This window comes from Grus americana, chromosome 10 (assembly GCF_028858705.1).
Source record: "Grus americana isolate bGruAme1 chromosome 10, bGruAme1.mat, whole genome shotgun sequence".
Lineage (NCBI taxonomy): Eukaryota > Metazoa > Chordata > Aves > Gruiformes > Gruidae > Grus > Grus americana.
The window spans coordinates 21,860,736-21,872,912 of NC_072861.1; the positions used below are offsets into that span (position 1 = coordinate 21,860,736).

At 40.8% G+C, this 12,177-nt stretch overlaps 1 protein-coding gene across 5 annotated transcripts in view; it reads right to left on the reverse strand.

Moving 5' to 3' along the window:
- MEGF11 (multiple EGF like domains 11) overlaps positions 1-7,090 on the reverse strand; it is a 283,185-nt gene extending 276,095 nt beyond the window's left edge. For 4 of the 5 annotated variants that reach the window (XM_054836547.1, XM_054836545.1, XM_054836548.1 and 1 more), the window contains exon 1: positions 6,814-7,084. The gene's annotated coding sequence lies outside the window, so the exon portion shown is untranslated. Of the gene's footprint in view, positions 1-6,813 lie in introns of all 5 variants that reach the window. The other variant, XM_054836544.1, reaches the window with a different exon arrangement.
- Between the last annotated feature and the right edge of the window lie 5,087 nt (positions 7,091-12,177).

Sequence of the window (12,177 nt, forward strand, 5' to 3'; positions counted from 1 at the left end):
ATCACCACTAAAGAAGACTGATTTGTTGGAGTACTTATTATTCAAGACTTTTGCAGTCTTCTGGAAAAGTTATTATTAGTAGTTCTAGTCAGTGACTGCAGTTACTATACTTTGCTCCTCAGAACAAAATTCTACGTAACTAAGTATAATGATATTTCCTATCAAAACATTACCTGGTAATAGTTAGGGATACATGCAAAAATCCTCATTTGGGGAGAGCTTACAGTAAAACATGAAAAAATAAAATCACTCTATACTCTAGATAAGACACATGCACTGCTCTCCTGCTTTAACACTATAGCTATCACAACCCATCATACCTAAACTAATGCTCAGAGTTACAAATAATAATTTTCAAATTTGTTCATTCATTCATTTACAATAAAGGTTTTAGCCTTTTTACCTTTCTTTACAAATGGCAACTAGGCATTGTTATGAAAGGGTGGGATTGAGTAATCCAACAGTTAGATGCCTGGCCTAGTCTGCTAGTCCACCTTGAGAACTAGCACACTATCAAGGACTACCTTGACTACCTGACTTCCTTGGAAGAAGGAGGCAGGCTTCATATCCAGAGGGCAGCTCATCCTAAAGGTGATACCATCTGCAAAAACAAGCCTCCACATGTCTAATCACTTTGCAAAGAAACACTGGTACAAAACTCTTCTTTCCCTAGCGTTTCAGTGCATGACTAGTCACACGGTGTTTTGTGGAAGGCAATGCATAACACCAAGAAGTACATTTTCTGATGCTTGAATTGTATCTATAAAAAAACCTCATCGGCCCTGTTTGGTTGATAAAATGCCTACCTGAAATATGCAGAAAAAAGTAAATTAGAAGAGGAGAAGGGATGACGAACATTGCTACATTGGACATTTTTACTAAGTTTGAGAAATGGTAGGTATTATAACTTTAATGGTTTTGATTTGCCTTATCCATTTTAACACACAGAAGTTAATACGATTTCAAATTAATCGGCCAGCAATTCTTTAAAGTGATATTTACAGCTTTTACATTTAAATGAAGGCAAACAAAAGTATAATTTATGCTATAATAATGACATATAAAGTATCATTGTTTTAATTCTTTAATAGAATTAAGCTAGCTGTGGCAAGTAGATAAAAGCCCTTTGAATAGTGAAACATTGCCATAGTTTGTCTTGTCAAGGCTCCTGCTTCTAAGAATATTTATGATTTTACCGTTCCTTGAGAACCATAAATGACACAGCATGTCAATGAGACAGTTTCAATCTCAGTCTGGATATTTCCATCCAGAACTAGGGTATAATTCAGTCTCCATTCCCAGATAACCCCAGCCTTTCTCCTTATACTGCTAACAAAGGGCTTAATACTGGACTACCTCCTGAGAAACAAATTCTATACCTTGTGCTAACCCCCATGACTTCGCCAAGACTGCGTAGAATGAAAATGAATGCAGCATTTCATTGTGAATTAAGAATGCACGAATCAGACCCCAGTGTACAAAGTGCAACTGCAGTTTTCTGGAGTGACTGCCTGTCAAGTAGGTACTAGACTATGATGCACAACTCATCTGACAAACTGAGTGTCAGTGAAGTCACCTACCAGTGTCCTATGCTGTTACCAAAAGCATGTTGGCTGCTAAATGACTTTACATTCTTTTTTCTTTTTCTACCGAGCTTATTTTAGAAAGGTTGTATATCAATCTGGAAAGTGCTGTGAACATGATGTTATCATAATGGTACCATATGCCAGTCGACTACTTACAAATCATCCATGCTTCCCTCACTTGGTAGATTTTAAAAGCATGATAAAGAACTTGATTCTTCTCATGCTTACACTGGCTTTATATCAGTATACTTCCATGTTTTACGCTGGCAGAAAAAAAGGGAGAAATATTTGTATCAAACCCTCTAAAAATCTTTAAAGGCTCTTGAAATGGCTAGGTCAAATGAGAATTTTTTACTATTCAAGCATTTGTCTCAAAACCAGATGTGAGGATTAAAGATTCAAACCCTATGAAAAAGTAGAATATGCTCCCAAATCACCTTACCTAGCCATACAATCTATAGAAATAGGTTACATCCTTTAACCAAAGAGCTTTAGAGCGTTTAACCTACCTTCCTGTTTTGGCTCCTTAAGGAGGTAACTATGAATTCCAACACTCCACCTCATAGTTTCTCTATAGCTTTTCCCTACTGTCTTTGTTCCAGAGAAAGTAAATTTCCACCTGTTCACCACACTCCATAAACCTTGCAAAAAATCATGTACCGTAAGACTTGCCAGGAGGTCAGCAAAAGTCTAGATCTTAACAAGAAATCCAAGAAAAAAGGTTAAGAAAAACTTCAGATGCAATTCTGAACTTAAGAGAACCTGGATCCATTTCCACTCATATCTACCAGTTAAATTAAAATATATATTTTTTTTTAACAAAAGAGGATTTGTTCACAAATTTCACACTTGCCTAACTTTTAAGTTGTCATATTCTGGCACTTCTCTGGTGCCTTTGTAACTCTTTAAAATATTTTTCAGAGTGACTATTAGTGCTCATAAAATGTGTTGGGTTGAAAAACCTAGAAGATGAAGTACGTGAAGGTAGAGCACAGAACTATTTTAATTTGGCTACTGTGTCTAACTCCTCTTCCAGGCAGAGAGCATCTCTAGCAGTGAATCTGATTTCAGGCTCATGCCTGTTCATTCATTAGCCTCTATAGTCAGGCTGTTACTAGGAGAAATTCTCAGTGCCAGTTCTTATTGCAAAGAAAAAAGTTAGGCCTACCAGTTCTGGTCTGGTTTGCAATCTGGTGCAAGTTGGATGCGCTCTTCTTTCCTGCTGCATTTCTGTGAGCAGGCTAAGTGGTGACCTTCATCTTGTATCTCTCTTCCTCTCAGAATGAAGCTTTCATACAAATTTCAATACTTTCCCTTTAGAGCAGCAGCCAGACAGGAGAAATGGCCTGAAGGGCTTAGCACTACTGTTTATATACAAGTGTTTGTAAACACACTTATCTTAGAGAATTCGGGATTGTCTTTGGACATCGTGACTGAGTACCTTATATTCTCTGGGCTGCAGCGCACTGTTTTATAGCTACCGAGTCTGATCTTCGCAAGGGCGTAGAATACTGTCTCTCCATTAATTTGGTACATAATTGTTAATTCCTAAGGTAAGGATCACATTTTGTAAACTCTTAAACAAAATTCCTCCTCTCTATACACATACACCAATTGTACATGACTCAGGAATCACATAGAAGTATCGTATGGCAGAATTCATCTAGCAATCTTTAAAACTGATTCTCTCTGGGATTTGTCTCCTTAAAGAGTAGCTCTTAATTTTCTACAAGCTTTTTCATCTCTCTTTCCTTAATGTACAGAACTTCCTCTCTGAGGTTTCAATCAGTTTTGTGCAAAGAAAAGTACCGATCACTACCGCAGCACGGTCAGCCTGCACAGTACAGAACAATGAGGTTGAATTTTTTTTCATCTTTTCCATTAACATCTGAACAACCCTTTCTAGGGGTAACTCATTTATTCACAATGGTAATTGTAACTATTTCCTTGATCCCAGGTTTTACATATTAGTCATTTTTAGTAATATGTGAGACAGCCAGGGAAGGACTCCGTTGCCTAAACATGGATGCCAAGTGCTATTTGAGACACCCTAAGAAAATCAAGATATCTGTATAGAGCACCAGATACGACATATGTCTCACAGGACAACTGAATGCTGGTGGAGCAGCAACTAGAAACCGGGTAGGATACCCTAGAGAACCTAAGATGACTGCGAGATCTGAATCCTACCTGCAACTACAGTGTGCTCTAAAGTGCATCACCATCAGTGAGGAAACTCCCAGTGACTTTGGCTTTGAATTGGAACTGGCTCCAACTCTCACAGTGTCACAGTTTCCTTTGCACCGATACACAAGGGAGAGGGGCAACATAAGTAACTTTGTGCCTCCCAACACTCCTCTGCAAGATGCAACCAGAACTGACGTATTTGCATAAAATGACAAAAAGAATGGAGTGTGTAAATAGGTAATTCAAACCCAAAGTGGTACAGATGGATAGTTTGTGGGAACCTGCCACGCAATCTCTATGCACCTGGAAGTACACAAAGGCCAATGGCAAGCATACATGTTGCAGTAATTAAAATGTAGAAACTAGTGCAAGCACCATAATTCCACACTCTCCAATGCCTGCAGCCCCCATGTTTCAAGAAAAAGAGCTTATAGCTTTTATATAAAGTAACTGTGAACTGTATAAAGTCTCCATTTAAATTCCCGCCCCAGAGATTTGCACAGCAGTACTGTGAAAAGTAGTAATTATATAGAAGCTTTTTAGTATGCAAAGGTACACAGCACTTCTCTTTTTAAGCTGAACAACCCAAGTAGTATCATAAATATTATATTTAAATAGTAGCTCAAACCACATGGTTTTGAAAACAATAACCAAGCACATGCTTTGCAGAAGCATAGAATTAGAAATTATTTCACAGACAAGGATAAAAGGTTTGCAAGAATTGTGATCACACTACAGAGAAATAGTTTATACAGGCTGTACTTGAAGATACATTCCCAGTTCCAATATAATTAACTGTTTTCAGAGATTTATAGTTTTGCTGTATGCATTTGCTTAAATGTTAATTCTACTGCCTAGTGTTTAAAGCACGATGGATTATTCAAAGTAAAAATGGCTGAATGACCCATTCATAGTAAATATGCTCACAGACATGCAACTTAGAAGAGAACGCTGCCTTCTATTTGATACTCGTAACTATTAATTTCTATTTAATTGTAAAAACAAGAGACCAAATCAGTCCTTTTCCAATAAGTAAAAAACAGGAGCAACATAATGCATCCTAATATTGTATATTTTACCTCAGCCATATTTTTTTTTTTTAACAAAATTATGAAATTTTATAAAGTAGATGACTGGGTGACTGGAAAGAAAGAGCAGATTGAAATTTTGTTGTGAAAAACAGATAGTGACCACATGACCATTTTCATGTTGAAACACTGAAACACGTTCACCATAAAACTTTTACAATTCTGTAAAAAATTCACTCAAATGTTAACAAGAAGCAAAAGAAAACTAAGTTCAACAGTTTGAACACTGAAGAAACCTCCAGAGGTTGTTGCTGACAAATAAGAACTCATGCACTTGCATTGAAACTAATTTTACAAGCATATATCGTTATCCTTCAACACATGTGCTTATCAGTATTTATTGTCCTACTGCACAGCCAATTCAGGGGCCTGGCACTAACTTTAATAGACTCCAGACCAGGTCCCATGAATGTAAACTTGTTCATAAGCCTTTGCAAGACCAGATCCTCAGTCTGTAAAAGACCACATAAAATCAAATCTTATGACGAGACTGTTCAGTTAGTTTACTCACCTTTATTTAGCACTACTATAAGCAAGGCAATACACCTAAAAGAATCCATCCATTAGACATTACTCTGGGAAAGAAAACTCGTGGGATTTAATAACAAAGTGGACATGTAAGGAAGGTCCAGACAGAAAAGCTCTGGCTACACTCTAAGAGAGTCCAAGTATGGGAAGGTTTCGGACCAAGACTTGGATATCCCAGAAGAAACCTCCACAGAATTACTTTGCCCCATAATGTGAAATTAAGAGACATAATACCAATCATCTGACTTGAGATTTCTGTTACCAAAATACAGGACTGATCATGATGGGGGGGGGGGGGGGGGAGGCAGGGGTCCCCCATTTGACAGGCTATGGAAGGTAAACAGGCTGCTACATTCTAGTTAATGCATAATTCATGTGCTACCAGGAGGTCATAAAGACACGAACTGTAGACTTCAGTTAACTCTGGACTTTCTTCTTGCTGAGAGCAGCAGGCAGGGGCTAACCCCAGCCTTCACAGTGTTTAGTGATCACAGGGTTTATTTAAATCTCCAACCTCTGTGATACTTTGAGAGATGGCTGCCTTGGTTTCACAAAATATGGATCCTCTGCCCACCACTCTGGGCCAGCCAGGTGCCCAGTGCTTGCAGATGGGTATTAATAAACATGGGCATCAGAGCTCTGTGCTGTCACCTGAGGATCTCAGCTGAACATTGAATTTGGGAGCTGATGTCCTGACACTCCCAAACTTCTCCCTCTTTGATAAGAATCGCCTGGCAGGATAGCCAGAATCCTTCCTAGGCAAAAGGGAATGTTCAGCTGCAGCGAGTAGCACCAACGAGAGTGAGATTCCACCAGCTCCCCAGCCTCGAGAAACCGAGGCGTCACTTACACATTGCATCCTACAACTTCTCCCTTGTGTCTCTCCCCACCCCAAAGAGCGTCTTCATGAGAAACCCCGTTAAGTACAGACAAGGGAAGCGCTACAACCCGAGCAGCACGGCGCCAGCCCGAGGGTCCCCAAAATCTGCCTGCTGCAACCAGAAGAAAGTTCGTGCCGACACACCACCCCAGTAAACCATGCGGTGTGGGGGGGCTTCTGAGAGAAGCGCTGATGGGGGGGAGTCCTAATAAAGCCGTAAGATCTCACCCACGCACATATCTCCTAGATCAGCACTTCCAAAATCACCAACGAGAACCCAAAGAAAGCTCGAGGAAAGGGACAGAAACGGGAGGCTGGAGAGACATTGCCTCTCCTCGGCTCGTCCTGGATGCCCGGGCCGTTCCAGGAGGAGCAGAAAAGGGGGCTTCCTCCCTTGCAGCCAAAGGGTGCAGAGGAAGCTCCTTGCCCCGCAGCAGCAGCAGCGCCTGGAACAAACGGGGCGTGGGGTGCTGCAGCTGCAGACACAGGGGCTCCGGCGCCGCGTCCCCCGCAGCACCCAGCCCCTGTCCCGACTCGCACCTACCTCGGCGGGACCCGGGGCCGGAGCCCCGCCGTCGGGGCTGGATCCGTGGGGCTGCGGCGGCGGCAGCGCGACGCTGCGAGAGGCGGCGGCGGGAGGCGGCGAGCGGCAACGCGGGCTGCAACGGCCAAGCCGGGGCCGTTCGCACGGGTGCACCGCGCTGGTGCCGCTGCCCAGGACGGGGAGGCGATGCTGCTGCGGGGGACTCTGGGCGCCTCTTTGGCTCTGTTAGGAAAGTTACCGCGGCCACACGACCCACCTTAAACCCGCCTCCCCGCAGGACCCGGGGGAGGGAGAAGGAGGAGGAGGGAGGGAGGAGACGGGGGTGGGGGCTTGGAGCCGCTCATTTCCCAGCGCAGAACCAAGTCACAGCAGCATCTCTCGGGCTGTCGCTCCGGGATGCAGGGCTGGGCGCACCAGTGCAGCCCCGGCTCCCGCAGACGCCGGGCTGGGGCCGCGCTCCGCTCCCCCTGGATTCTTGCATTTACACGCGGTACCACAGGGCCAGCTTCAGAGCGCAGAAACTTTCCCGTTTCCTGCGGCGCTGACGCTGATTTTTGGCTTATTCGTTTGGTGATGGTTGGTTTGGCATTTCGTTATTTATTTAACCATTTGTTGTTTGGGGGGAGGGGGATCTAGTGCTGAAGCCTTGAGGTTTATGTATGTATTTTGGCTTTTTTTTTTTCTCCGCCTGATTCAATTAAAATACCTTAAATAGACTAAAAGGACAAAGAATCAGACCCACACCCCGGCATCCCAAGGTTGCCGCCCGAACAGTGCATGTGGGAATGAGGAAGCAAACTCTACAGCTGAGGCAGAAACACTTGGCGGCTCAGCAGAGAGTAGGAGATGGGAAAAAACCAAGGCTCCCTGCCTCCTGCAGCTGAAAGAATGGGATCTCCAGAGCAGAGACCTATCAAACTCCACGGATGTGCTTAGCGGGAGATCATGCAAACTTCTGGACCCATTTCAAGGTGCCTCGGTTTGCAACTACATGCATGCACGCACGCCGTTGTAGGGGCATGCAGATAGGCAAACACATGCAGCTCTGACTGCCTAAAGCAGCCCCTGGATGGAGAGAAGCTGGCTAGAGCTGATAACAGGCAAGACTGAGGGGATGCTAACAGAGAAAAGCGTGATGGAAAATTTGCCTCTTCTCTAGCATCCTCTACCGTCCAGAGCATCTGCCCTTGTATTGTCAAATCGAGTGCACCACTGCTGCTTTTTAGGGTGGCTCAGAGAGGTATCAGACAGGAAACGAATTGCAGCCCATGGTTGTCATTTTCCTCCTGAAATATGTACCAGAAGTTACAAATATATGATGATAAAAATCTTTAGACCAAAATGCTTATGACAGGTGATTTGAGTAGCTGCACTTAGGTCTTAGCCAGCAATCTTATGCTTGTGCAATCTTTTCAAGATGAAATGGTCTAGTTGTGTTATGTACTATTACTGATTATTTCCTAATTAGAATAATAATGTTGGCCAAGTTCCTGCTTTTTTTATCATCTCAGTATGTAAGAAACATAAGACCAAGTCCCTTTTTGATAACGTACCAAAATGGCTAATAGAACTTTTTTGTCATTGTAGCCACACAATGAATCCCCACATGGTAGAATATTTCATGTACTTATGAGGCTGCCAAAACCCTTTGTCCTGCGCTGTGTGTTTCTTGGCTACATGCCAGTACATGACCGCAGGTGGTGGCAGAGTTTCAAAATGGATATAGTTTGGGCCAGAATCAGTACACTGTTTCCACAAGGGACTCCCTGCAGTCTTCCAGCCTCCCCAAAAAACTTCTCCACTCCCACCATTGCTTTCATGCCTTCAGGTTCCCAACCTTCCCCTCGCTGCTTTGTCCTGGCTCACAGCCTTCCCAGGATCTTGCACCAGCCACCTAAGCCAGGAGAACGGGGCAGCGGAGAATGCACGTGTGCCGGTGTGACTGCTGCCTTCCCCACCTCTTTTTTGCACACCCAGATCTCTGTTCTCTCGCTAGCTTCAGGCAGCTATTTTTCTTCATTAGCTTTGGTTAAGGCAACCTAACCAGGATCTGCAGCACTACTGGTGCCTGAGGTGAATTCATCCCCATCTTTCCTGACCTTTTTAACAAACATCCTAATAATGAATATCAATAATAAATTAGCAATTGTGTTTATTTATTAAATTATTTTCAATATTTAATAAAATTTAATAGATCAAATTTGAACTAGATTTATTGAATAAATAAAGATAATTAGGTTTTGCTGTTTGTATAAGAATATTAAAAACACCAGTTTCTCTATACTGATGGCCTTGTTTATGACTCAGGTTTGTCACCAGTTTCCATTTGGGGAACTATTTAGCCTCCCTGATTTTTCTTTTGAAAAGGTAAGATGCTGTCTCAAATGCATGGAGACAAATCGAGACTGGTTAAAATAAATTAGGCCAGCTTGCCGCTACAATTTTTTTTTAACTTTTTTTTTGGTCTTTCAGAGTTCTCTTTAAAACTTTTGAAAGAAGTGTCCTGTCAAACTATAACTGCCCTGAACACCAAAAAACCCCAAGATATGACACTGTTGTGTGACTGTTTATAGATGTTTGAGGAAGCATTCAGCCCTGCTCTTCTTTCTCCTGTAAAATCCCATCAAGCTCAATAATTTTATTTGGAAACAAAAGTATAGTGCTGGTATTCTCTGCAATATGGTTGTCTACTTGAAGGGTAGTAGATGTTAGTAAAAGTCAATGCATCTAGCTATGGATGTGTTTTACATTTGAGGGTGACTACTATAATACCCATTTATTATTGGTCTCTATGTAAATGCAACCCCTCTCCAGAAAGACATTCAGTATAAACAGCAGTAGATTGCATCACACCAATTCTAGTCCAGTGGTTCCGGTTTTAAAACGCACAGTTTACAAATAAAGATATAAAAAGATGGTTTGGCTCTTTTCTTATTATTGTTGACTCAATGAGTCTAGCCTAGAGTTACACACTGTAAACTCAAGCTGAATCTTCAAGCACAGCTAGATTCTTTCATAAATCAGAATGAGTTGTTGAAATTCTGAAGGACAAAATAACTCTCAGTTACGGGTGCACAGCATCAGTTTGGTGCAGTGATATATTTGGTTATCCCCATGCAATCTGAGCACCAACAAGAAACGGAGAAAAGAATTTGGAGAAGGAAAAAAAAACCCAAAAAACCAAGAGTGCATTACAAGAGTGACTCTGCAACAGAAAACTGCTTAATAATTCTGCTGATAAAGTGTGAGCCAGAGAAGAATTCATTTCCCTCTCCCAGAGCTCAGCTGGGGTGACAGGAGTTTAAAGAAGTGCAGCTCTTTCATAAAGGTAACCAGGTATGTCCTCCAGTGCAGACAGACAATGGAAGTTTGAAAACACTGAAGTCACCGGGAGCTTGGCCACTGACTTTTGGGGCAGGCAGAATTTTACCCTAGGAGATCTGCTGAGTAAGAAACAGCCACTTGTACACGCTTTCTCTTCAAAGTCAAATCACCTCTCAAGAGCATTTTTACTGCTTTTATTTGCTTCCTTCTACATGTCCGATTCAAAACTAGTTCCATTCCACTTTTTCATTCTCCATATGTTCTTTTTTCTTAAAGGGGGAATCAGGCCTCAGAACATAACAGCATACTGAATCATGTTATTGTTTGTAAAAACATCAGTTTTCAACACTCTAAAATTATTACACATTTAATATTAAAGCTCAAGAAATTAAATATGCATAATTTGTGTCTGAATGAACAAATTATTATTGAAAATAATGCTTGAAGAAGAAAAACAAAGCTTTTCAGACATAACATGAATTTTAACTTGTTTTTTATAAAACCAATCAGGGTTTTAGTTTATGCATCATTCTGTTCCCTGCAATAATATGCTGTCTGTGCAATCAGTGATGATAAATGGTACATAATTGTAAACTTGATATTGGTTTTCAATATTGAATTCATCATTCTGTCCTCTTAACACATATTAAATACTTTAAAGAATTTATATATTTGCTTGATTTATCTATGATTTTTTCCCAATATGTAAAATTTATTAGTTTTCTAGTTTTTGAGAAACTAAGAGTAGACAACATCATTAATAATACTGAATAATAGTGTTGGCCTCATTTATGCATGACTCCCTTCTACCAACACAAAGTGTCCAAATCAAATACAAACATATTAGTTGTAGGCAGTGTAGAAAACACAGTCGTAACCAGAGCCAGTTCTGCATATGCTTTGTTTAACTTCCCTGATCTATCCAAACAACAATTGCAAGAATTTACTCTCATTTAGAAAGGTAACTCCTGCATTCATAGGACTTGCATTTCACTTTATTCAATGTCAGAATTGTTGACTAAGCTACCAAGTTTGGAGAAGTACAATACCTCAATCCAAAGGGTGAAAAAACTTAGATATCCTTCAGAGTTTGGGTCCGCTCCAGAGACAACATTAATTTGCCTTTTTTCATATCATGAACCCATTCTCCCAAATATGAAGGTGCACCCAAACTGTCCCAGTACTCTTAATGAACAGGTAATGAAAAAAAAAAAAATCCTGCATAACACTAGTAAAAGAATATAGAAACCATTAATCTAATTCAAATAGACACTAAGCACATAGGGCCTGATTCAATTGTGTCAATTGTTTTTTCCATTAACACAGCTTTTAAGTCTGTTCCCCATACACAATATGAAGGGCACCGAAAATGAGTTAAGAACTGGCCCATGATGAGTGGGTTTGTCTAAATCTTTTCCTACATGAAGTCAAATTCTGCTTTTAATCATGTGTGTATGACCATCATCCTTAGTAACTGTCATTTTTCTTAATCAAGGCATCTGCAGTGGACCGGGGCATGAAATTATTATTTGTTTAGTATGATGTAAATTTAAAAATAAAAAAAGGATTTGGTAAGGCTAAAAAAAAATAACCATGCAATGATGGAAATGGAAGAAATAGCATTCATTCAACTGATCTGTAGCCAATCACTTCAGGGAGAAATTTGATCTAGTAACAAAAATAACAAAAGAAAGTCAGTTGTACACAGCTATTACTCCTTTTATTATAAAAGAACTGGATAAAAGACCAGCCTTTCACAAAATTTACGAGTGGAATTCCCTGCTGCAGGATAGCTGTGATGGCTTTGTTGTATAAAAAGATCAACTATTTTGATGAATCAGAATAGCCTAAGCAGTTAAAATAGCTTGGGTATATTACAGTCTCCAAGCTTCATAGCATAAATAGTTTGCTATCTGGAGCAAAGAAAAACAGTTTCAGTGTGTAATTCTATATGAAACATGGCAGGATCCCCAAGTACATGCTGGCAACGAGAATGACATTCTGCCTTTATGTGAATCACAGGATACTGGTAAGTATTGG